Source organism: Capricornis sumatraensis, chromosome 6 (assembly GCF_032405125.1).
Source record: "Capricornis sumatraensis isolate serow.1 chromosome 6, serow.2, whole genome shotgun sequence".
NCBI classification, from domain to species: Eukaryota; Metazoa; Chordata; class Mammalia; order Artiodactyla; family Bovidae; genus Capricornis; species Capricornis sumatraensis.
In genome coordinates, this window is record NC_091074.1 from 19,937,529 (window position 1) to 19,963,890 (window position 26,362).

A 26,362-nucleotide genomic window follows, 5' to 3' on the forward strand; every position below is an offset into this window, starting at 1 on the left:
GGAAAGGCGAGATTATTTTTTACTTTTTCTTCTAGCTTTATTTGAGATATAATTGACATTCAGCACTTTATAAGTTTAAGGTATACAGCTTAATGATGTGACTTACATACATCATGAGATGGTATCACAATAAGCTTAGTGAACAGCCATCATCTCATATAGATACAAAATTAAAGAAATAGAGAAAAATTTTTTCCTTGTGATGAAAACTCTTAGGATTACTCTCAACACTTTTCATATATAACACACAGCAATGTTAATCATAATCATATTTATCATATTGTATATTATATCCCTAGTAACTATACATCTTACACTTCGAAATTGGTACCTCTGACCACCTTCATACAATTCCCTCACCTGCCCTCCCCATCTATGGTAATCACCAACGTGATCTGAGATGAGATTACCTTTTAAATTCAGTGTTTCTATATTTACTCTGTCATCCCCTCACCTTTGTTAATCTTGTTGACAAGTCTTGTCCAACATAAATAGAAGTGCAAGTGAAAGAAAAATAGAAGCGGTAACATCTGAGAGATAGAGTTCTGAAGAACTTCCTCTGAAGTTCTTTTAGTTCTCAGAGAAAAGAGATCTTTCTCTTGACCTCTTGTTTTTGGTACAGGGTGCTATATGACAGCAGGTAAAAGGCAAGGATTATCTGCATTGAGCTGTATGAACTTTGATCATAGTAGAATGAAGCCATTTGAAGAATCTAATCAGTGTCAATAGGGAAAAATATTTAATTAGAAAATGTTTGATTTTGGCTGTGCTGGTTCTTGGTTGCTGAGCGTGGGCTTTCTTCAGTTGCTGTGAGTCGGGGCTACTCACTAGGTGTGGTGCCTAGGCTTCTCACTGTGGCGGCTTCTCTTGTTACCAGACACAGGGTCTAGGGCACTCAGGCTTCAACAGTTGTGGCGCACAGGCTCAGTTGCCCCTCGGCATGTGGGATCTTCCTGGACCAGGGACTGAACTGGCATCCCCTGCATTGCAAGGTGGATTCTTAACCACTGGACCACCAGGGAAGCCTCCAAAGGCCTCCAGCTCCACAATTCAGTGACCAAAGCCAGGAGGCATGTTTCTATAGAAATAGAAATTAGAGAATTGGTAATTAAATCATTTTAGGCAATCAATAATTTAAGAGACAAGTTTAACATGCCCTTTGCATTTAATGTTAACTATAGTTTAACATTTTAATTGCCCCAACTGGATGTGAAATAAAGCAAATTTAATCCTGCAACTGTTCTTCTCTATTTACGGTAACTGATAAGTCTTTCCTGTGTCTCCATATGAGATTTTTCTTTTTGAAATATTTGTGATTGTGCCAAATATGTGTAGATTTCTTTAAAAAATATCATGTTTTTCAAAGCAATTAAAAGTTAGGTAGGCCCTATTAAAATTCAGGAGTAAAACTTGTCATTAAATGAAGTAGTCTGTGTGCTGAATACCAAAGGGCTTAGCAGTTCTAGGTTGATGACTCTGAGGCTGAGCTAAGGCAGAGTAACAGGCTTTTGTGACTGAAACATGAATTAAGTCACACTTTTAGAAAGTCAAAGGGAAAATAATTTGCATATATAAGAAATAGAGTGGGGCAGTTTTTTCTTTAAACATCTTTTGAAATTCAGGTGGATCCAATGAATGTGAAGAAAGGGAAAAAGTACTTGGGCCTCAGAATAAAGAATAATAGCGTACATGTAACAAAAAGAGATTATTTGGGCATATATCCATAGAACAAAGTTTCTGTTTTAATGGGGGTGGGGCACGGGGGTTGGTTAGTGAAGGTGTTCCAAGCAGAGTAAAATGGAGGAGTGGTTGGTGCTGTAGAGGAACAAAATTTGCCATGCATCTTTCCACTACTGAGCCAGAGTTGTAGAGAACACGTCTCACCACCATTGAGGCCACACTCTACAGCAGGCATGCCATTACTAATGATCTTGAATTCTGGGTCAGAAGACCCACCACTAAGTGCCTGCTCTATTGATGACGCTTGCCACAACTACTAAGCTTGCGTTCGAGATGTGTTATACCACTTTGAGTCTACTCTAGGAGGAAAGAGGCTATTTTTAGGGCCCCCCAAGTTCAGGAAGAAACTTTGACCTGTCCCCTTTTGCTGTTGTTTGCTCACCAAGTTGTGTCTAACTCTTTTGCAGTCCCATGGACTGTAGTCTGTCAGGCTCCTCTGTCCATAGGATTTCCCAGGTGAGAATACTGGAGTGGGTTGCCGTTTCCTTCTCCAGGGGATCTTCCCAACCCAGAGATTGAACTGCATCTCCGGCATTGCAGGTGGATTCTTTATCACTGAGGTACCAGGGAAGCCTCGCTACCTAAAAGAATGTGGACAGAAGACCTGTCCTGGGAAGGGAGTGATCACATAGATAACTATAGTATGAACTAGGCGTGTACAGGGAGAAATCCGACAGAGTCTGTTAAAAGTCCTCTCTGTGCACCCATTGTCTCTGTATGACCCAGAAAACATTTGTTTGCCAAACATTTGCTTTTCCATCTCTTCATTAATTGCCTGCTTCCCCTTTGAAGTCTGAAACCATTGTTCTGAACATTTTCTTTTATCTTTGGCTGAGGATGATGTTCAAGATGAGGGCTTTGGCCATTTTGGCAAATTGCTCATTTTTTCTGGGTCTCGCCCATGGATACATGTTATTAAACTGTTTTTTTTTTTTTTTTTTGCTCCTGTTAACCTGCCTCATGTCACTTTAATTCTTAGACCAGTCAGAAGAACCTAGAAGGGTAGAGGAAAATTCCTTCCTCCTCAAGAGTGCCTTCTCTTGAATTAGGATTGGAGTAGCCAGAATTGGCTTACTGAATACCCTTTAATGTTCTTGTCCAACGCCTGGAAAAATGATTTATACAATAATCCTCAACAGGTAGAATTTAATTACACATTGGGTCTTAAGGGATTTACATATAAAATCTCTTTCCCTCTCATATTTCTCTCACAATACCATCCTTTTAAAAATGAGGTTAAGGAAGGTCCTGAGATATTGTTACCAAAGTCAGGTTTGGCTTTATATTTAATATCTATTTCCATAAACTTTGGGGCATTGTCCCAATTTTATCACTCCACCTCCAATAACAATCTTTAATTGCCATTCTCCCTGGAATACTTTGAGTGTTTTACACAGTTGATCTTATTAATTCTCTTTCTGTTAACTTTCAAGTGGTGCTGCTCAACAGTTACTTAGATCATTTCCCCCAGCTGGAAATGATTCCCCCATTCCAGCCTGGGCTCTGACATCTTTCCTCTTCCTCTGCTAACTTTTATTTGGTGCCAGACACTCTAATTGAGTAACAACTAAAAGAATTAAATATTTCCAATTTAAACATTGTTTCTGAAATTTCTCTGCATGTTGGCATGACGTAGGAGGTTTAAAACGCTGATGCCAGATCCCAACCCTACTGATTCTGATTTATTTTTCTGCGGTGCAGTCCTCCAATAATTCTTTTTTTAAATATAAATTTATTTATTTAATTCCAATAATTCTAAGGTCAACAACATTTGAGAACCAAAATATGTCCTCCTTTCCTCATCTTTTCCTTAGGACTACTTAGAAGTTTTGTACTCTATGATCATCTGTTTTAACTTTTATGTTTGACTTCTTTCATATCTGTTTAGTCTGTCTGCTAATATCTCAGTCACCCTCTAAGACATCTCTCTCTCACTTCTGCTTAACCAGTATGCTTTTCTTTATTTGATTTTCATTCTTCAATCATTCCTATTCTAATAGGAGGACTGGAGCAATGAAAGAAGTTGCCATAATTTTCTTCATCATAGTTCAGTTGCTCAGTCATGTCCAACTCTTTGTGACCCCATGGACTGCAGCACGTCAGGCTTTGCTGTCCATCACCAACTCCCGGAGCTTACTTAAACTCATGTCCATTGAGCTGGTGATGCCATCCAACCATCTCATCCTCTGTTGTTCCCTTCTCCTCTGGCCTTCAATTTTTCCCAGCATCAGGGTCTTTTCAAATGAGTCAATTATTCGCAGCAGGTGGCCAAAGTATTGGAATTTCAGCTTTAGCATCAGTCCTTCCAATGAATATTCAGGACCAATTTCTTTTAGGATGGACTGGTTTGATCTCCTTTCAGTCCAAGGGACTCTCAAGAATCTTCTCCAATACCACAGTTCAAAAGCATCAGTTCTTTGGTGCTCAGCTTTCTTTATGGTCCAACTCTCACATCCATACATCTCTACTGGAAAACTCTACTGGAAAAACCATAGCATTGATTAGATGGATCTTTGTCAGTAATGTCTGTGCTTTTTAATATGCTGTCCTGGTTGGTCATAGCTTTTCTTCCAAGGAGCAAGCGTCTTTTAATTTCATGGCTACAGTCACCATCTGCAGTGATTTTGGAGGCTAAAAAAATAGTCTGTCACTGTTTCCACTGTTTCCCCATCTGTTTGCCATGAAGTGATGGGACCAGATGCCATGATCTTCGTTTTCTGAATGTTGAGCTTTAAGCCAATTTTTTCACTCTCCTCTTTCACTTTCATCAAGAAGCACTTTAGTTCTTTGCTTTCTGCTGTAAGGATGGTGTCCTCTGCATATCTGAGGTTATTTATATTTCTCCCAGCAATCTTGATTCCAGCTTGTGCTTCATCCAGCCTGGAATTTCTCACGATGTACTCTGCATATAAGTTAAATAAGCAGGGTGACAATATATAGCCTTGACATACTCCTATTCCTATTTGGAACCAGTCTGTTGTTCCATGTCCAGTTCTAACTCTTGCTTGTTGGCCTACATACAGATTTCTCAAGAGGCAGGTCAGGTGGTCTGGTATTCCCATCTCTTGAAGAATTTTCCACAGTTTGTTGTGATCCATGCAGTCAAAAGCTTTGGCAATGTCAATAAAGCAGAAATAGATGTTTTTCTGCAACTCTCTTGCTTTTTCCATGATTCAATAGATGTTGGCAATTTGATCTCTGGTTCCTCTAGTTTTTCTAAATCCAGCTTGAACATCTGGAAGTTCACATGTTTCTTTATTTGATAGCTAACAAAATATTCTCCCCTTTGAAACTGAAAGACACTCAGTCATGTCTGACTCTTTGTGACCCCATGGACTGTACAGTCCGTGGAATTCTTCAAGCCAGAATACTGGAGTGGGTAGCCATTCCCTTCTCCAGAGGATCTTCCCAACCCAGGGGTTGAAGCCAGGTATTCTGCATTGCAGGCGGATTCTTTACCAGCTAGCTGAGCCACCAGGGAAGCCCAGGAATACTAGAGTGGGTAGCCTATCCTTCTCCAGGGGATCTTCCTGACCAAGGAATCTCTCCTTTGGATAAAGCCTGATTTGAATCTAAAGTTTAAAGCCAGTTTCAACACAAATGTTGGGGTGGTTCTTAGACCTATGGGCAAATTTCATGAATTTAAGGTTATTTTCTTCATACTTTTCTGATTCCTGAAGGACTGTGGATCAACCAGACATGATACTAACATTATAGCTAGACCCTAACTGTGGTTCTACAGAACTCTGTTGCAGAACAGATCTGTCTGCAAAAGTGGTAAAATAAAATAATTTTGTCTATCCACTGATGCTTTAGGAAAGCTCACCCTACTACAACATTGCACTCAACATGAAGCCAAGCCACAGATATGGAATCCAGGGTCAGACATCAGCAGTCCCATGTGAGGCCCACATGGCATATCTCTGGACATGTTGCTGTTGCCTGGTGCCTACAGCTCAGCCTTTAGAAAAGAGCCACTTACCTGCGGTTGAAGCTGTCATAAACTTTGATGACCTGACAAGGTTCAAGTGCCACATGGTCATCACTTGCTAAAGCTCAAATTTTAGTTATCCATTCGCAAACTGTCAGCTAAAAACAATGAGCAAAACAAAGTAAACAAACAAAAAACCTTCCAAGTTACATGGCACAATGTAGACTGCTGAAACCAAATGTCTAGAAGCAGTCTCTGCTTGGGCCATACCAGATACCCCAGCCTCCATTCATTATTTTACTACCCAAGTTCCAGTCTTTGTCTTCTTTCCTGGTCCTTGAACTAGGATGTTAGACGGACAGTATCTAACAGTTCCTTTGCCCATTCAGTTAAAGACAGAGGAATTAGACAAAGGAATTAGAGATCAAAACACCAACTCATTACTAATAGGTGTTTGGAAAATATGACTTAGTTGTATGAGAACCGTGATCTTTTTAATGCCATATCCCAGAAGTAGATAGGTTTATCAAGACAACCTTAGAAAGTATAGGCAATTCTTGAGGAGTGAAGTGGCCAGCTTCTGAGCAGACCACAGCATGTGCTTCCTAAAGTCTGGCTGGCATTTCTTAGGTTTTATCCCAAATTTATCAATCATCTTGTCACTTTCCTACGAGTGTTCCAGTAATAGAAGTCCCTCAATATGAGGACAGGGAGCCAGCAAGGAGGAGGTTCCCTTCAACAAAGGAGGTAAGACATGAACCCAGATATCCTTTACACCAGCAGGGGTGGAGGAGCTCTTAAAAACAAACTAAGCTGCTTTAGTTCCTTACTCCTAAGGAAGAAAGAAGGATTCACGTATGATTATTGTCATGAGGAAGACGGCTCTTACATTAGATCTTTTTAACAACTCAAGAAACCTTGATGAAGTAGCCAGTTATTTAAAAAATAAAATGTATTAATAAGAACAAATGATATAAGGGGAAATATGAGAGTGGGGAAAATCATTGATCAGGACCTTAAAGTAAGTATGAATAAATATAAACATTAGACCTTAGAGGACAGGAGACACAGCTCAAAGCAGGGAAATTGTAGAGGCATCCTTGGCATAAATATTGCAAGAGAGTAAGATAGAAAAGCTGATGGTGATGTGAATCTTCTCAATTCTGTCATCACAATTTAAGCTCCACTGCCTTACTCACTCTTGGTTAGCTCATCTCACCCTGATTATCAAGTTAATCCTAGTTGTTACTCAGTTCAGTTCAGTCGCTCAGTCATGTCCGACTCTTTGTGACCCCCACCCCGTGAACTGCAGCACACCAGGCCTCCCTGTCCATCACCAACTCCTGGAGTCCACCGAAACCCATATCCATTGAGTCAGTGATGCCATCCAGCCTTCTCATCCTCTGTTATCACCTTCTCCTCCTGCCCTCAATCTTTCCCAGCATCAGGGTTTTTTAAAATGAGTCAGTTCTTCCCATCAGGTGGCCAAAGTATTGGAGTTTCAGCTTCAACGTCAGTCCTTCCAGTGACCACCCAGGACTGATCTCCTTTAGGATAGACTGGTTGGATCTCCTTGCAGTCCAAGGGACTCTCAAGAGTCTTCTCCAACACCACAGTTCAAAAGCATCAATTCTTTGGCGCTCAACTTTCTTCATAGTCCAACTCTCACATCCATACATGACCACAGAAAAAACCATAGCCTTGACTAGACAGACCTTTGTTGACAAAGTAATGTCTCTGCTTTTGAATATGCTGTCTAGGTTGGTCATAACTTTCCTTCCAAGGAGTAAGCATCTTTTAATTTCATGGCTGCAAGCACCATCTGCAGTGATTTTGGAGCCTAAAAAAAATAAAGTCTGACACTGTTTCCACTGGTTCCCCATCTATTTGCCATGAAGTGTTGGGACTGGATGCCATGATCTTAGTTTTCTGAATGTTGAGCTTTAAGCCAACTTTTTCACTCTCCTCTTTCACTTTCATCAAGAGGCTTTTCAGTTCCTCTTCACTTTCTGCCATAAGGGTGATGTCATCTGCATATCTGAGGTTATTGATATTTCTCCCAGCAATCTTGATTCCAGCTTGTACTTTCTCCAGCCCAGCATTTCTCATGATGTGGCTTCCCTGGTGGCTCAGAGGTTAAAGCGTCTGCCTGGAATGCAGGAGACCCGGTTTTGATCCCTGGGTTGGGAAGATCCCCTGGAGAAGGAAATGGCAACCCACTCCAGTACTCTTGCCTGGAGAATCCCATGGAGGGAGGAGCCTGGTAGGCTACAGCCCATGGGGTTGCAAAGAGTCGGACATGACTGAGCAACTTCACTTCACTCTGCATATAAGTTAAATAAGTAAGGTGACAATATACAGCCTTGATGTACTCTTTTTCCTATTGTGGAACCAGTCTGTTGTTTCATGTCCAGTTCTAACTGTTTTTTCCTGACCTGCATACAGATTTCTCCAGAGGCAGGTCAGGTGGTCTGGTATCTCTTATAAAATTTTTTCTAAGGCTCTTAAAGTGCACAAGTGGTCACAACTGGATCTTAGTACTTCTAATCCAACATACTTTTCTGGTTCATCTTCTAATTGAGAATCATATCTTGGCAAGTTGTGGTCTCAAAGAAATGAATTCTGGACATTGTCATAGGCCACAAGGCAGGTGGTGATCTGCTGGATCATCCAGCCTTTTTGTGGGACTGTGTAGCAGGTAGTAATGACATAAGGAGCAACCTGAAGAAGGTAGTTTTTTTGAGCAGCGCTACAACGTTAAAATCAGGTAAAGATCTCGCCTCCTGCCTGGGCATAGAGAAAAAATGACCTGATGGGGTTGCATTCATGGAAACACATCCACCTCTGTCTTCCCCACACATCCACAAAGGGAAGCACAAATTATTTTTAAAGTAGACATGTTATACCTTGTAAACATAATTAGGAGAAACATCATCATGATGTGACTCTTCAATGTTGTGAAAATCTTTTAGACAATGCACATTCAAATATAGTAGAATTTTAGCCCTCCTTACAATCTTTACTTACCTAGTTGCCAAGAAGATAAAGAAATCTAGACTTATATATTATTCAAATTTTAATACATTAAAAATTCATCTCAAGTGAGAGTAGGGAGGTGAGCACAGTAGAATGCTAATAATCTTCAAAGGTGATAACTTTAGATAATGACTCTCATTGTCAAGTCTCGCCAGGGTCTTAATCTCTACCGCCCTTTCACTTCCCATAACTAGAAATACCTGGCTGCACACTTCAGGTTATCACTTAAATCAAGCCTTTGTGATTTATAATGGAGGCGGCCATGTGGGTAATCAGGTCTTGATTATCCCAGTTCTGATAACTGAGCTTTTGCCCCTCATTCTCAGCTTTTGGCTTACACGTAGGACCCAGACTTCCAAGGATGGGTCCTCTTTGCCCTTACTAGTTTTCCCCCCGAGAGCATTTCACAAGCGTTTTAAGTCTTACCGTTTGTCCTGTTCTATTTAGCTGTGCTGGGTCTTTCCCTGCAGCGTGGGGGCTCTCCATTGGGGTTGCGGTTTTCTCTAGCTGAAGCACGTGGGTGCCTCTAGTTGTGGCATGCAGGCTTCATTGCCCTGCAGTGTGTGGGATCTTAGTTCCCTGACCAGGGATCAAACATGCATCCTCTGTTTTGGAAGGCAGATTTTTAACCACTGGACCACCATAGAAGTCTCTCATTGGTCCTGTTTTAAACATGAGGGAGCCTCTTACCTTTTAGGGGCTGTTGTGAGGATGAAGTAAGGTGTAATACACGTGAACCACCTAGACCACAGGTACTCTAATGCACGGTAAGGCCCTGCTGTCCTTCCTTCTCTTTCTAGGCATTTATTAAAGGCCAAATGTTGTGCTTATCATCCCAACGATTGAAGTCATTTGATGACAAATCTGTTCAGCCATCTGCTATAGCATTTGGAAGCTCCAAATATATAACTGATACTGGGCACACACATCCCAGCCAAATGCACTATAACCCTCCCAAAAGCTAGCATGATGTTGGATTGTCCTTCTGAATGATAACAAGATTCTCCAGTAGAATTTAAGAGACTGCAAAAATTTCTGATACTAGTCACAAATATATATGCTCTGTAAACCTCCGTTTCCTACATTTTTATCTCTTGATCAACTACTATCAGATGCCTACTAACCTGCTCTTTTTTTCCTGATTTTCCTTACCTGGATATTTTGTACTATTTTAGTCAACTGTATACATACCCAGTAGCTAATTATAGACACTCTGGCACCTACTAACTGGCTGACACCAGACACTCTGGCACCTACTAACTGAATGACCTTAAGCAACTTACTTATTCTCTCTGACTCTCAGGCAGTTCATCTGAAAATCCAATAATAATCTCAAAGAATGATTGAAGATAAACTAAGGGGATATATCTAAGCAGCAGTTCTCAAACAATTTTGACTCAAAGCTCCTTTCATTCTTAAAAATTATTGAGGATCTCAAAAAACTTATTTACATGAGTTCTATCTCTTTATACTTACTCTTAAAAATTAAAAACTGAGCAGTATTTTTTAAAGCACTTATTTGTTAATTTATTTACATAAAGCAATAATAAACCCATGACATGTTAACATAAATGAAATTAAAATAACTATTTTCAAACAGAACTTTAGCGAGTGCATTATTTTATATTTTGTCAATCTCTTTGATGTCTTGAGGAAAGTAGGATTCTTGTATATTCCTCTGCATTTGATTTTTGAACATATTGTTTTGGTTGATGTACATGAAAACAATGTGGCTTCATATAGCTATGTTGTTAGAAAAGAGAAAATTGCTGTTATAGCCTTTTCAGGTAATCATGGATATGCTCTATTGTAAATATTCTACCCAAACTCAACAAATGATGGTTTATAAAAAGGAATCTTAAACTGTATCAGAGAACATTCATACTTTGTAATATTCAAATCTGTTGATCTGGCTTGTGCTTTGAATGGATCCTTCATGCAAGTATGGTTTAATGCATTGTGCATGGGTCAGTTGGAAAATATTGGTTTACTGAGTTGTGCAGGTCATAAAATGTTGACATATTTTGTCATAGGATATCAAAATAAAAAAGATCACATTTGTTAAACTCATCATCCATTGGATCAAAAAAGTATTTAAGTGTTGGAAACCTGTCAAGCTCATGGTGGTAAATACAAGTCTTCAACATTCTAATTTTCACTTGAAAGTTCAAATTTTACCAGTGGCCACAAATATTGTTAGCTGCTTTTCTTGAAGTGACAGGTTTACTATGTTCATTTTGAAGAACGTGTCTGCCAAATACTGAAGTCTCAAAACCATCATTTTGTGTTTTAGCTGTTCATTCAAGTACAAATCGTATCCCATGAAAGAAGTGGCAAGTGCAGCTTGCAGCTCAAATAACTACACAAGTCTCTTTCCTTGAGACAACCATAACATGGACTTCAGTATGTAGCAGATGAACTTCACGTGTACTTTTCATTTAATCATATAGCATATTAAAAAATGGGCACTCAAGAAGTAAAATTTAACAAAATTAATTCCTACTGCTTCATTAAAACCATCTTAAATGAAGCTGGCTTTTAGTTTTTAATTTTTTTTTTGTCTTTTAATTTTCAAAATTAAAGTCTTTGTTGTTCAGTTGCTCAGCCATATCCAACTCTTTGCAGTCCTGTGGACTGCAGCACTCCAAGCTCCCTGTTCCTCACTGTCTCCTGGAGTTTGCCCAAGTTCATGTCCATTAAAGTCCTTACTTTTTTCTTACAAGTGCATTGTTATAAAGAGTACAATTATTACTATACATTTTAATTTTGGTGCCTTGATTCATACTAAGGTGCCATCAGTTTTTCCCTTGGTTATTCTTACATCATCAATACAAATGCCAGCATAAGGAAGACAGACAGACTTTTTGCTACTGCTGCTGCTAAGTCGCTTCAGTCATGTCTGACCCTGTGCGACCCCATAGACAGCAGCCCACCAGGCTCCCCTGTCCCTGGGATTCTCCAGGCAAGAACACTGGAGTGGGGTGCCATTTCCTTCTCCAATGCATGAAAGTGAAAGTGAAGTCGCTCAGTCGTGTCTGACTCTTAGCAACCCCATGGACTGCAGCCTACCAGGCTCCTCCATCCATGGGATTTTCCAGGCAAGAGTACTGGAGTGGGGTGCCATCACCTTCTCTGTATTACTTCTTAGCATTATTCTAAAAATAGTTTTGACTTTATAGAGTCCTTGATAGGGTCTTAAGGGTCCCAGGGGTTCTTAAACCATACTTTGAGTAGCATTAGATATTACCTAACCTAGGACAGAGTAATTAATTCCAGTATTAGAATGTGAATGTTTTATCATGTATGTGCATGTAGCTCATGTTTCAACCTATGGTGAGGAGGGTTGGGTTCATGGTACGTTATCATCCTGGGTCTGTGTGAAAGGCCCTCTCTCCAAGTTTCTCCCATTAATAATTTGAATCTCTTCCCTTCATCCCCCAGACTGAGTACTGGCAGCTGCTTCCTGTGATAACTAAAGTGCTCCCTTTGTGCCTTTTTGGGTAACCAAAACCTGGTGTAGAAATAAGCAAAGATCACCTGGATGAGAACAAATACAAGCTATTTACTCTGTTTACTCAAGGTCGTCCACCGTCACGTGCATTTGGCAGAGTCCTGAAGGCAGGAATATGAGTGGGAAAGCTTGACAGTGAGAAAACAAAGAAAGGGTTTTGGGCATGCCCTGATGGGAGGTTTCTGTATGAAAAAGCTGGAAGTGGGCTCGTTAGAAAAGGGCCTTCTTATGTGGTTGCTTTCAAGGGCATATTTGGCTTTCTCTGATTGGTTCTGAGTTGGAAGCAAGGGCAAAAATATGGAAGCTGGTTGTCACCAACCAACTCCTGACCAAACTTGGGTTGATCGCTGTAGTTAGTTGTGGGGTCAGAGCTCCATTGTCACATGTGATCTAACCATTGCCTGTTTGTGTACTCAATCTCTCACTGGTTAACAGTTCTTTTTATTTATTTTTAAATATTTCTAACATTTGTTAACCACTTACAATGATTTCTTAATTTATATGTTTTTGGTTGTGCTGGGTCTTCATTGCTGTGCAGGGGCTTTTCTCTCATTGTGGCAAGTGGGGGCCACTCTCTAGTGGCTGCTCGCTGGCTTCTTGGTGTGGTGGCTTCTCCTGTTGCAGTGCACAGGCTCCGGGAGCTCAGGCTGTAGTAGTCGTGGCTGATGTCTCCAGAGTGTGGGATCAGTAGCTGCGATGCCTTGGCTTAGTTGTTCTGTGGCATGTGGGATCTTCCTAATCAAGGACTGAACTGGTATCCTTTGCATTGCAAGGCAGATATTTAACCACTGGACCTCCAGGGAACCCCAACAGTTCTTTATATTAAGTTCTCTTTGTTAAAATAACTGGCATGTTCACTGTTGCCTAGGGGGATGCTGATAAAATAAGCTACGTGCCCATTTTTTTTTCTTTAAAGTCACTCAGTCGTATTTGACTCTTTGTGACCCCATGGACTGTAGCTACCAGGCTCCTCTGTCCGTGGAATTCTCTAGGCCAGAATACTGGAGTGGGTAGCTGTTCCCTTCTCCAGGGGATCTTCCCAACCCAGGGATCGAACCTAGGTCTCCTGCATTGCAGGCGGATTCTTTACCAGCTGAGCCACCACAGAAGCCCAAGAATACTTGAGTGGATAGCCTATCCTTTCTGCAGGGCATCTTCCCAACCCAGGAACCGAATTGGGGTTTCCTGCATTGCAGGCAGATTCTTTACCTATTGAGCTACCAGGGGAGCCTCAAGCTGTGTGCCCATAGTTAATGGCTAATATAGTTAACCTGAAGAAGTTAATGGTTAATATGGTTAACCTTTAACAGGCTAAATAACCTTTAATGGCTAATATAGTTCACCTTAAAAAGTTTCTTATAATATAGCAAAATAATTGAGTAAACTATTGTATGGTTATTTAAATGATCAAAAGCCACTGTAAAGTTCTCCATAAAGATGAAATATTTAGAAAGGATGAGAGAAGGTACAGTGGTAGGATGATATAGAAGAACAAAATTTCCTACCCACAGATGGGTTTATTTGGCTTGAGGATTGATTTAGGCTGATTATTTTTAAGAAACAGAGGCATCAGGAAGTTTTTCTTGTTACCTCCCTCTTTACTGCCTAAAAGAATTTAGGGAAAGGGCTTGCTCTGGGACTAGAGCTATCACCAGAGATAACAAAGTATATGGTCTAGGTAGGGTCAGGGAGACTTGGCAGGGCCTAGGGATCAGAGTCTGTTCTATGTCCATTGCCTCTGCATGACCCAGTGAACATTTACTTACCAAAGATTTGTTTTTCCATCTTGAAATCAATTGCCTTCTTCAGCTTTGAAGTCCCAGATTACTCCCCCTACCCAATATCCTCTTCTGTCTTTAACGGTGGAGGGCATTTAAGGTGAGAGTGTGAGCTGTTTTGGCAAGTTACTCAGTTTTCCTGGGTCTCTTGTGTGCATCCACGCTATTGAATTTGTTGGGTTTTCTCCTGTTAATCTGTCTCATGCTAATTTAATTCTCCAACCGGCCAGAAGAACCTAGAGGGTAGAGAACAATTTCTTCCTCCCTGACAGTGACCAACTTAGACTTGCTTTGGTGGCTCAGATAGTAAAAAAAAAAAAAAAAAAAAAAAGTCGCCTTCAATGCAGGAGACCTGGGTTTGATCCCTGGGTTGGGAAGATTCCCTGGAGGAGGGAATGGCAACCCACTCCAGTATTCTTGCCTGGAGAATCCCCAGGACAGAGGAACCTGGTGGGCTACAGGCCATGGGGTCACAAAGAGTCAGATACAACTGAGCGACCAACCGCACAGCACAAAGTGTGTCTGGGATGCGCACTTTTCAGTGCTAAAATTGGGACCGTCCAGGAAAACTGGGATAACTGGCTGTCCTATGACAGTGCCCAAAGTTGTACTTCATTAACAATCATTTGTCTTTTTCATTCCTACACAAATAATACAATATGCTCCAATCAATACAAACAGCATTCTGTTTCACTGAGTGGGGAAAATCAAACACATGTTAAAATTTAACAAACAGAAACCCCAATTAAATAAAAAACCAGAAGGGGGAGCTCTTACACCCTCTGACCGTAGCAGAGCACAACAGGAAAAACAGACTCCCCTTTTTTTTCCTGGCAAGGGCTCAGCCAATGAAAAGCTGAGACCTCTTTGTTTACTAAGCCCTCCCAGCCTCCTTTCTCCTCTGTAAAAGAATTCTCCTCCTTTGTGATGAGCGGACCTAAACATTGCTGTCATGGTTGCAGACCCCAAATTGCAGTTCTCTGCTGATTCCAAATAAACCTGTGTTTGCTGGAGAAATATTTGGTGGTCTGTTTGTTTCAGGTCAACACTTCCAACCTGGTTGTGTGAGAGATGGGAATAGTTTCGTAGCCATCCTCCATTGAGAGTGTCCCCTCTTTTTCTGGGTAAAAAATGATCTGAGTTTTGAGGAGACAAATCATTTCCTTAATCCAGTCAATCCTTACAGGTGTTATTTAAACAGTCTGTGCCTGTTCCACACTTAATCATATTAACTATGATTCAATTTACCAAAATAATTGAAAAAAAAAAAAAAGCAGCTTTCAGAAGCACAGTACTATTTTTAGAAGTGGGAAATGCTCCCCACTCCTACTCCTTTGTATAATGCTGCCTGAGGATGATTACAAACATTCACAGGTGATATTGAAATTAGGCAAAAATGTGTATTTGTTCCAAAACAACTGAACAAAGGAAATGGAGATAAACGCAAAGTATTTCATCATCTGAAGACATTTTCTCTAGCTTCTTAACAGAGGCAATTTAATTCCGAAAGATTGCAGGTATTGATTGAAGTACTGGCCTCTAGATACTTAACAGATGAATGAAACCCATGAAAAGGGCACTTACTGTTCACATTTCCCAATTTGAGACAACAAGTATTAATAAAGGGTGAGAGTTAATTTTAGAAAATTATACTTGCCCCCAAAAGATTGCATTTATTGAAAATGTTTTATAAAATAGGTTGTAGATTATTAGCCTAAAACAATACATCTCTTTTAATTCAGCTTAGAAGAGAATGAGGTCAGAGCACCTTCCAGGGAGAATGCCTCCAGATACTGCTGTGGAGAGAGAAGTCAGCCTCAACTGCCTGAAGCAGAACTGGGTCCTGAGAGAGCTTCTAAGCTAGGGAAAGGCTTTTGTAGAGTTGTAGAAGTGTGTAAATATCTACTTCCCAATTTTAGGTCTTCTATTCACTTCTGTTCTGTTCACTCTCCACATTTCCAGTTTACAGTGTTTTCAGCTGCTCCAGATTTTTGTCTGCCTCTGGACTACCATGGGCTTCCCTGGTGGTTCAGATGGTGAAGAAGCTGCCTGCAATGCAGGAGACCCAGGTTCAATCCCTGGGTTGGGAAGATCCCCTTGGAGAAGGGAATGGCAACCCACTCCAGTATTCTTGCCTGGAGAATTCCGCAGACAAAGAAGGCTGGCGGGCTACTGGTCCTAGAGTTGAGAAGAGTCAGACTCACCTGCGTGACTAAACACACACACATAGACTACCAAAATGGCACCTCTAGGCGAGCCTGCTTTAAGTAATGGGAGCCATGATCTTTCAAGAGAGTTTATATCTGAAATTTATCCATTAAAAGCAAAAAAATACCTGCAGATCACATGCAGTCTCTTAAAAGAAGTATCAGTTTCTGACATAGAACATAGAAAACCAATACATCACCTTGGAGTGCGTTAAGTGATAAGGAGATGGTTAGGAAGAAGAGGCATTAACAGTGTTTTAGATGGTCAGGTTCTTTGGGCAGTGTGCTAGATTTTATAAATATTAGTGACTTTAATCTGTACAAAAATCCTATGATAATATCCATGATTGAAAGTGTGAGCAGACTACTTAAAGAGGATACTTGGTCCAAGGTTGTTCAGACTGCTATAAATAGGCTTAGTCTATTTGCTCTGTCTCAACTATTTGGTTCTTTTTTTTTTTTGATAAATCATGGTAGCCACTGTCAAAGCAAAAAATTGGGTGAGATAATGCTAAAGGGTGAGGAAGATTTTATTCAAGGTTGTGACCCTAGTTGTAGGAGACAACAATTGTATCTGAGCTCAACTCTGCTTTAACAAAGAGCTGAGTTAGGAGGATCTTAGGTCATCTTTGTTTACTAATTGGCTTCATGCAAAGGAAAAATAAACTTTTTTGTATGTTTGTGGCATGAGATAATTTTACAACATGGAGTGAGATGCCCTCCAGAGTTAGGCTCCTATCCTCCCATGGAAACTGGGAGACAGGGTCTTTATCTGCCTCAGTGATTGCATTTCAGAAGGATGGCTCTCACATCTCTGAGAAGGATATTCCTGGGTTGTAAAACTAGCAAGAAGCTTTTGAAAAGATATACATTTACAATTACAGATTTTTTGAGGTAAATGCTCTAAGAAAGAGGTCAGGCATCTGGAAGCAGGGAGGAGCATGTCTGAAATTTAGTCAGGCTGAGGGAAAAGCTGAGGTGCTGGGCCTTGGCTAATCTTCCCTTTTTTCCCACAGAAGCCAGGCATCCATCAAAAAGCTTAGAAAAGCGAGTCCCATGTAGTTTGCTCAGCACATTTCTGTAACTGAAGGACTAGTTGAAACATCTGCTGAGTCTTGGCAGTAGAGAATATTTGCTGGATGGTGTAAGCAACCCACTCCAGTATTCTTGCCTGGGGAATCCCATGGACAGAGGTACCTGATGGACTACAGTCCATGCGGTTGCAAAGAGTCAGATATGACTGAGTGACTAACACTTTCACTTTAGACATTAGAGATGTTTTGGTGAGATCGTTCATGTTCATGATTATGTTCCAGAGCAGAGCATGGAAGATGTGGGAACTGCACTGAACTTCCTAAGTGGCCCACACAGCAGCAGCTTCAGGCATGAAGGTTATCCATGCATGCTCTGCTGAATGATGAGACCTCAAAGTCTGTACGAAGTCATCTGGCTTCAGCTCACAGGGCGTCTTAGCCTGGGGGAGAGGCGAGCTACAAGGCAATCTAGGGTCCAGGAAGGATTTGGGGGGTGGCGGTGGCAGTGTCAAGTTTTAGTTTTCAGTGACTCCAAGTCAGAAGGGTGGGAGAAGAATTAAAAATATAAGTTTGGAGGGTTGAAGTTAGATGTTGAAGGAAAGTGCAAAAATTTAAAATTTGGTAGGAACTGACAATTTGTGCAAGATGACAGGATCTAGTGTAATTTACAGATAGGTATCAATACCATGCAGTTTACAAAAGGTAAAAAGAAAATAGCTCAAAGACAGTGAATACGACCAGGATCTGACAATGCACAAGGCTGTGATGTAGTTTTCTACTGAAACAAAAAATTTCTCTCCATAGTCACCTCACTTCTGATCAGTGATAATCAAAGTAACACTATTTTACATCATAAAAGAAATCTGACCTCATTAGGTTTGACCTGATTATTTACAGAGGTACAGCAAGAATGGCATTTAACCACATATACCTTTTAAAATTTGCTTTGATGAAAGCTTTTATAGGGAATTTCAGATTGGAACTTTAAAAGCCTCTTGAGCCGAGGAAGGTGAACTTATCACCAGGTTTTATGTGGAGTACTTATAGAGTTGGATGAATTCCTCTCTTTGGGGATCCCCAGTATTGCCTCTGATACTGGAAGGGATTGGGGGCAGGAGGAGAAGGGGACGACAGAGGATGAGATGGCTGGGTGGCATCACTGACTCGATGGACGTGACTCTGAGTGAACTCCAGGAGTTGGTGATGGACAGGGAGGCCTGGCGTGCTGCAATTCATGGGGTTGCAAAGAGTCAGACACGACTGAGTGACTGAACTGAACTGAACTGAACTGAATATGTCCTATCTTCTTGGCCTGCCAGGAGTGACTTTTCTTACTTATCTATAAGGCTGGGAACATATAACCTGGGTTCCAGGCTAGTTTTCCCATGAGGATTTTGGAATTGGTTCCATAAAGTCCATCTTAAAATTCCTTAAAATTATCCAGTCATATCTGATTTTATGCAAATCATTATCAAATGTAACAGTATAGTCAAAGCCTCGGTTATATAATTAATATTTCTAACTACTTTCTGTTAAAAGGAGGACAGATTTTTGGTGAATGTAAGCAAATAATTATTTGCTATGAAAATAAGAATACTCAAAATTTCTGAATTCTAGGGAAATCAGGCAGGGAAAAAAGATAAATGTTTCATTTTTGTTTATAAAAGATTATTTAATAAATTTTTAGGAGTTATAGCTTAGGAGAAAAGAGAAAGGGGTTCTTTATCTCAAGGAAAGATATTAAAGTATCAATAATGTTCCAAACAAGACCGATAATCCTCCTTTATCAATTCATACAGTCCTGTGAACTAATTCTTGTCCTGCTTGATCTTGGTCAGCAATCTCCTGAACCCAGCAGTTTCTCTACCAGAGTTCTAGAAGTCCTGACTCAGTTTGGTAGCATGGTATGCTCAGTGTTATTTGAGCAATGTCACCAGAATCCAACAGAGTTCTTTCCTGCATCTCTGAGACAGTCCCTTTGGGTTGAAGACGATGTACTATGTCCTGTACCTGAAAGGTCAGACATGGGACAGAGGATTGTAAGAGCTTTCAGGGAAGCATTATTTCTCTGTGAATGACAAAAGACTTAAAAATGGCTGTGTATAAAGATATGATGAGAATTAATTGCAAAAATAATGCAACTGACAAGGATAGTCTGCTGTTTCTGAGACATACCTGGAATGAGCAAATCTTGGAATTACAATTTGACAAAACCATACTGTTGTTTGAGATCAGCCATAGCAGCACCAGGACTTATTATGGACATCAGGGACATTGACACATTTCTAGGAATTCGTATAATTTTTGAAATACACACACACACACACATACACACACACACATATATATTTACCCATTTACCTATACAAATGTAACCTAGGGAAGATTAGGTGTCTTTTCTTATTTGACAGTGATTCCCAAGCAATTTAACATATTAAAAAATCCTAGTCTTTTTTTTTTTAACAAGGTAAAAGATCCTTTGTGACCTTTTCTGGGGCCCTCTGGGAAATCTCACATACAATTTTAGATGTAAAAGATATAATTTAGGATTAGCTTTGGAAAAGGCAAAATATCAAATGTTGTTAGAAGGTTTGAACACCTGGTTAAATTGAATCATGAGTCATTGAGAAACCATGCTTGGCTGCCTATTTAATTAAAATGACAATAAAAGATTTCAAAAGCAAATATAGGAGGTAACATAATTGTAAAATAAAATTCTTAGCTTTATCAAAAGTGATAAAACTTGGTTCTTTTAAATAATCAAGGACGTGATATAGTCAACATAAAGCAGAGAGATTATTCTAGACAGAATCTTTACTTCCTAGGTGGATTAGTCAGAAGGTAAAGAAAACCTTTTATAGCCTCTTAGGAGCAAACTGTGAGAGAGAGTGAAAGACGGGGAAGCCTGCTGTGCTACAGTTCATGGGACTGCAAAGAGTCGGACATGACTTCATGACTGAACAACAAAGAGCACACCAATAACCTAAGAAAATTTTGTCATTTTATCAGCGAGAAAACCAAACTAGTTTCTCAACAGTATACTGTTGATTAGTTCATATATTGTTGTTGGTGTTCAGTCACTCAGTCATATTCAACTCTTTGCTACCCCATGGACTGCAATATGCCAGGCTTCCCTGTCCTTCACCATTTCACCTAGCTTGCTCAAATGCATGTCCATTGAGTCAGTGATGCCATCCAACCATCTTGTCCTCTGTCATCCCCTTCTCCTCTGGCCTTCAATCTTTCCCAGCATCAGCGTCTTTTCCAATGAGTCAGTTCTTCACATCAAGTCACCAAAGTATTGGAGCTTCAGCTTCAGCATCAGTCCTTCCAATGATATTCAGGACTGATTTCCGTCATAATGGATGGTTTGATCTCCTTGCAGTTCAAGGGACTCTCAAGAGTCTTCTCCAACACCACAGTTCAAAAACATCAATTCTTCGGTGCTCAGCTTTCTTTATGGTCCACCTCTTACATCCATACATGACTACTGGAAAAAACATAGCTTTGACTAGACAGACCTTTGTTGATAAAGTAATGTCTCTGCTTTTTAATATGCTGTCTAGGTTTGTCATACCTTTTCTTCCAAGGAGGAAATGTCTTTTGATTTCATGGCTGCAGTCACAAAATTTAATTTCCATCTGCAGTGATTTTTGAGCCCAAGAAAATAAAATCTGCTACTGTTTCCATTATTTCCCCATCTATTTGCCATGAAGTGATGGGACCGGGGTGACATGATCTTAGATTTCTGAATGTTGAGTTGTAAGCCAGCTTTTTCACTTTCATCAAGAGGCTCTTTAGTTCCTCTTCACTTTCTGCCATAAAGGTGGTGTCATCTGTGTATCTGAGGTTATTGATATTTCTGGCGACAATCTTGATTCCAGCTTGTGCTTCATTCAGCCCAGCATTTCGCATGATGTACTCTGAAGTTAAGTAAGCAGGGTGACAATATGCATCCTTGATGTACTCCTTTCGCAATTTGGAACCTGTCCATTGTTCCATGTCCAGTTCTAACTGTTGCTTCTTGACCTACAGATTTCTTGGGAGGCAGGTGAAGTGGTCTGGTATTCCCATCTCTTAAAGAGTTTTCCATAGTTTGTTGTGATCCACAGTCATAGGCTTTAGCATAGTGAATGAAGCAGAAGTAGATGTTTTTCTGAAATTCTCTTGCTTTCTCTGTGATCCACAGATGTTGGCAATTTGATCTCTGGTTCCTCTACCTTTTCTAAATCCAGCTTGAATATCTGGAAGTTCTTGGTTCACATACTGTTGAAGTCTAGCTCAGAGAATTTTGAGCATTACTTTGCTAGTGTGTGAGATGAGTGCAGTTGTGCAGTAGTTTGAACATTCTTTGGCATTGCCTTTCTTTGGGATTGGAATGAAAACGGACCTTTTCCAGTCCTGTGGCCACTGCTGAGTTTTCCAAATTTGCTGGTGTATTGAGTGCGACACTTTAATAGCATCATCTTCTAGGATTTGAAATAGCTCACCTGGGATACCATCACCTCCACTAGCTTTGTTCATAGTGATGCTTCCTAAGGCCCACTTGACCTTGCATTCCAGGATGTCTGGCTGTAGGTGAGTGATGACACCTTCATGGTTATCTGGGTCATTAAGATCTTTTTTGTATAATTCTATGTTTTCTTGCCACTTGTTCTTACTCTCTCTTGCTTCTGTTACATCCATACCATTTCTGTACTTTATTGAGCCCATCTTTGCATGAAATGGTCCCTTGATATCTCTAATTTTCTTAAAGAGATCTCTAGTCTTTCCCATTCTATTTTTTTCGTCTATTTCTTTGTATTGATCATTGAGGAAGGCTTTCTTATCTCTCCTTGCTATTCTTTGGGACTCTGCATTCAGATGGGTATATCTTTCCTTTTCTCCTTTGCCTTTCACTTCTCTTCTTTTCTCAGCTATTTTTAAGGTAAACAGTATGAAAGGCAAGTTCATTTGTAGGAACTTGTAAATTTTTAGCTGGATTTGACCAATAGAAATTAAATTTTTTTTTCTGCAAAACTACATTTCATGTGCTTTCTGGCTGTTCCTACATTTTCCTCTTTCTTGTTCTGGAACAATTGTTCCATCCTACACACTTTGCATACTTTTAACACAATGTTGTTTCCATTTGCCCTATTGTTTCTAATAGTTTATACACATTGATTATAAATTTTAAGTACTAACTTTCCTAGAGAACTAAGAAATAGATAATTGTGAATTGTATATCATATGCCAGCATTTTCTAACAGACTGGCAAAAGTTACAAGTATACCATCCCATAGTTTTTACCAGGATTTGCTTCCTTCAGTTCAGTTCAGTTCAGTTCAGTTGCTCAGTCATGTCTGACTCTTTGCGACCCCATGAATCGCAGCACGCCAGGCCTCCCTGTCCATCACCAACTCAAATTCATTCAAACTCACGTCCATCGAGTCGGTGATGCCATCCAGCCATCTCATCCTCGGTCATCCCCTTTTCCTCCTGCCCCCAATCCCTCCTAGCATCAGAGTCTTTTCCAATGAATCAACTCTTTGCATGAGGTGGCCAAAGTATTGGAGTTTCAGCTTTAGCATCATTCTTTCCAAAGAACACCCAGGGTTGATCTCCCTCAGAATGGACTGGTTGGATCTCCTTGCAGTCCAAGGGACTCTCAAGAGTCTTCTCCAACACCACAGTTCAAAAGCATCAATTCTTCAGCGCTCAGCTTTCTTCACAGTCCAACTCTTGCATCCATACATGACCAGTGGAAAAAGCCTTGACTAAACGGATGGCTTCTCAGATATCTACCTTTCTGTACCATATAAAATAAGAAGCTAAAGCACATGAAATTTAATTATGCTTAGCAATTAATGCTTCAGTATTTTATCTTACTTAGAAATGATCTAGACATTTAGTAAATAGCTATTAGTTAATTTAGCATAAGTCTAAGATGGTGAGTCACCAAAAGGATTTTGGAAACTATTTTTAAGTAGACATTATAAAACGTAATTATTGTTGAAATAAACCAATTATATAAGATATGTGCTTCTGGAAGGACTGATGCTGAAGCTGAAACTCCAGTATTTTGGCCATCTGATGTGAAGAACTGACTCCTTGGAAAAGACCCTGATGCTGGGAAAGATTGAAGGCGGGAGGAGAAGGGGATGACAGGATGAGATGGTTGAATGGCATCACTGACTTAATGGACATGAGTTTGAGTAAGCTCCAGGAGTTGGTGATGGACAGAGAAGCCTGGTTTGCTGCAGTCCATGGGATTGCAGAGAGTCGGACAAGGCTGAGCGACTGAAGTGAACTGAACTGAGCATGCTTCTGGTTAGTCTACCTACATGTTCCCCATGCCAACAGCCTCGAAGCAAAGCATTCCATTTCTCCCCTGTGAAGGTTTCTCGCTCCTCTGTCTGCCTTTGATTCTCTGCCACATGTGAGTGATGGTGACTGGATCCCTTCTTATATCAAGCTATGAATAAATACCTGTTACTTGCTCTCATTTGGGTGATTTTTATTTACTTCCATACACCCATGAAAAACCATTTATAGTATCTACTTTACTGTTTATGAACTATTAATATTATCAGTGGAAACCTTTCTAACATCCATTAAGCCAGTTGACCCAGTTTCTAGTATAGCAGGAAATAAAGATTACTGAGGTATTTGTTAGACAAGGCTCTGGTCCATGTGATTAGATTGGTTAGTTTTCTGTGATTGTGGTTTTAAGTCTGTCTGCCCTCTGATGGAGAAGGAAAAGAGGCTTATGGAAGCTTCCTGATGGGAGAGACTGACTGAGGGGGAAACTGGGTCTTGTTCTGATGGGCAGGGCCATGCTCAGTAAATCTTTAATCCAATTAAAGAGTTCCAGAAAAACATCTACTTCTGCTTTATTGACTATGCCAAAGCCTGTGACTGTATGGATCACAACAAACTGTGGAAAATTCTGAAAGTGATGGGAATACCAGACCACCTGACCTGCCTCTTGAAAAATCTGTATGCAGATCAGGAAGCAACAGTTAGAACTGGACATGGAACAACAGACTGGTTCCAAATAGGAAAAGGAGTACATCAAGGCTGTATATTGTTACCCTAATTATTTAATTTATATGCAGAGTACATCATGAGAAATGCTGGGCTGGATGAACCTCAAGCTGGAATCAAGATTGCTGGGAGAAATATCAATAACCTCAGATATGCAGATGACACCACCCTTATGGCAGAAAGTGAAGAGGAACTGAAAAGCCTCTTGATGAAAGTGAAAGAGGAGAGTGAAAAAGTTGGCTTAAAGCTCAACATTCAGAAAACAAAGATCATGGCATCCGGTCCCATCACTTCATGGCAAATAGATGGGGAAACAGTGGAAACAGTGTCAGACTTTATTTTTTTGGCCTCCAAAATCACTGCAGATGGCGACTGAAGCCATGAAATTAGAAGACACTTACTCTTTTGAAGGAAAGCTATGACCAGCCTAGACCACATATTGAATAGTAGAGACATTATTTTGCCAACAAAGGTCCGTCTAGTCAAGGCTATGTTTTTTCCAGTGGTCATGTATGGATGTGAGAGTTGGACTGTGAAGAAAGTTGAGTGCAAAAGAATTGATGCTTTTGAACAGTGGTGTTGGAGAAGACTCTTGAGAGTCCCTTGGACTGCAAGGAGATCCAACCAGTCCATCCTAAAGGAGATCAGTCCTGGGTGGTCACTGGAGGGACTGATGTTGAAGCTGAAACTCCAATACTTTGGCTTCCTGATGCAAAGAACTGATTCACTGGAGCAGACTCTGATGCTGGGAGAGATTGAGGACAGGAGGAGAAAGGGACGACAGAGGATGAGATAATTGGAGGGCATCACCGACTGAATGGACATGAGTTTGAGTAAACTCTGGGAATTAGTGATGGACAGGGAGGCCTGGCATGCTGTGGTCCATGGGGTCGCAGAGTAGGACATGACTGAGCAACTGAACTGAACTGAGGTATTTGTTATAGTTATATTTTAGAATGTGGCCTTTCTTGTAGTTAAAAATCTACAAAAAACAAATGCTAGAAAGGGTGTGAACAAAAGGGAACCTTCCTACGTTGTTGGAAGGAATTTAAATTGGTGCAGTTACTATGGGAAGCGGCATGGAATTTCCTTAAAAAACTAAAAATAGATTTGCCATATGATTGATAAATCCCTCTCCTGGGCATATACTTGGACAAAACTGTAATTTCAAAAGATACATGTATCCCTGTGTTTATAGCAGCACTATTCACAAGAGCAAAGACATGGAAACAATCTAAATGTCCACTGACAGGTGAATGGATAAAGAAGATATGGAATATGTATACAATGCAATATTACTCAGTCATAAAAAGATTGAAATAATGCCATTTGCAGTAACACGAATGGACCTAGAGATTATCATGCTAAGCGGAGTAAGAAAGAGAAAGAGAAATACTCTGTGATATCACTGTAAGTGGAATCTGAAACATAACTTAGATTATCTATGAAGCAGAAACAGATACTCACAGACACAGAAAACGGACTTGTGGTTTCCAAGGAGGGCTGGGGGAGGGATGGATTGGGAGTTTGGGGTTAGCAGATGCAAACTATTATATATAGAATGGATAAACAACAAGGCCTTACACTATAGCACAGGGAATTATATACACTTAATATCATGTAATAAACCATAATGAAAAAGAATATATAAATGTGTATATACATACATTATATACAATAAAAAAGTATATATACACACACAGATATCTACATACATGTATATATATATACACATATATACACACATATCTATACATACATATATATATATGTATAACTGAATCACTTTGCTGTACAGCAGAAGTGAGCACCATACTGTAAATTAGCTGCTACTGCTGCTGAGTCATGTCCGACTCTTTGTGACCACATGGACTGTAGCTTGCAAGGCTCCTCTGACCATGGAATTTTCCCCAGGCCAGAAATACAGGAGTGGATTGCCGTTTCCTATTTCAGGGGATCTTTGACCCAGGGATTGAACTCGTATCTCCTGTGTCTCCTGCAGTGGCAGGCAGATTCTTTACCACTGAGCCACCTGGGAAGACCCTGTAAATCAGCTACACTTCAACAAAATAAAGAAAAAAAACATGGTGTTTCTATTC